Source organism: Etheostoma cragini, chromosome 9 (genome assembly GCF_013103735.1).
Source record: "Etheostoma cragini isolate CJK2018 chromosome 9, CSU_Ecrag_1.0, whole genome shotgun sequence".
Taxonomy (NCBI): domain Eukaryota; kingdom Metazoa; phylum Chordata; class Actinopteri; order Perciformes; family Percidae; genus Etheostoma; species Etheostoma cragini.
This window is the reverse complement of record NC_048415.1, coordinates 24131297-24132420: the sequence shown is the minus strand read 5'-3', so window position 1 is coordinate 24132420 and position 1124 is coordinate 24131297. Positions and strand designations below refer to the sequence as shown.

General features: G+C 44.9%; 1 pseudogene; it reads right to left on the bottom strand.

Moving 5' to 3' along the window:
• Positions 1 to 716, bottom strand: part of LOC117950858 — a 9125-nt pseudogene extending 8409 nt beyond the window's left edge.
• Positions 717 to 1124: the final 408 nt, after the last annotated feature.

The following is a 1124-nucleotide window of genomic DNA, read 5'->3' as shown; positions in this document are numbered from 1 at the left end:
AATGTCTCCCATCGAGAAGGCTTCTTCTGTTTTTCAGAAGAAGCTGTCTGCTGTGGTTCTTCCTGGACATCTTCCACCTCTTGGTGTCCCGGAGTCGGGATTTTTGAGAACTCATTGTAACGGTTGCTGATGGCTGCACGGAATCTGGCAAAGAGCTTCTTTAGGTCTTTTTTAACATCCTTATGTCTGGGTGGTGCTGTCATCAGGTATTCTTTGACAGAGTAGGCAATACATCTTTCCAGTGCTGGATCTTTTAGACGCATGGAGATCAGCACCTTGTCTGCACAGCCGCATTTCTTGCACAAGTCCTGGAAAATGGCCTTGTCAAGGTTTTTAATTGTTTTTTGGGTAGTATCAAAATCTACACCCTTGACGTCGGCCCATGTTCTATTGAACAGATGGTAAACGTTGTCCTCTGGGTTTCCAATAGACCAGTTCACTTTTGTTTTCCTGTATAACCGAGAAACCAGCTTCTCTGTGAATATCTGGATGAATGCTTTCCTATGTACTTCCTGTGCTGCTGCATCCGGTGCAGATACGGCACATGTCTCCTTACATACCGAGCCAGGAGGTGGAGCAGTTGCCACAGGCTTCTCTGTGATGTTGACCTTCGGTAGCTGCGGTGCTGCCAGTGACTCTTCTTTTAATATTTTGTATGCCACCCTATCAGCGTGGCTGCCAATCTGAGTTTTCAGCCACCACCCAATCAATCCCATGAAACTTTGTTTCAAATTTCAGCATACACGTCAGCATGTGAATCCGGAACAACCACATCACTGCATGACTTCCCTCTCATTGGTTCTGGGATCAAATTGGGCTCGATTCCACGTGTGATGTCCCTATAGAGGAGATCAGTAAATTTCTGTGTGAATGTCTTGCTTTTTACGGGGGTCATATTATCGAACTTCTGAATCACATTAACCACATTCCCATGCTGTGATTTGTGATTATCCTCAGTCTGAAGCAGAGAGTCAAATTTCTCTATGGCTGTCTGTGTTGAGTGCTCGCTTTCAGCGTTTGATTGCTTTTGGAATTTGGCCTTAAGCTCCTCCAATATACGATAATACCAAGCTTTGGCCAAGCGCATTGTGAAAAAAGACTTGATCTTACTCGCGATTGCTTCT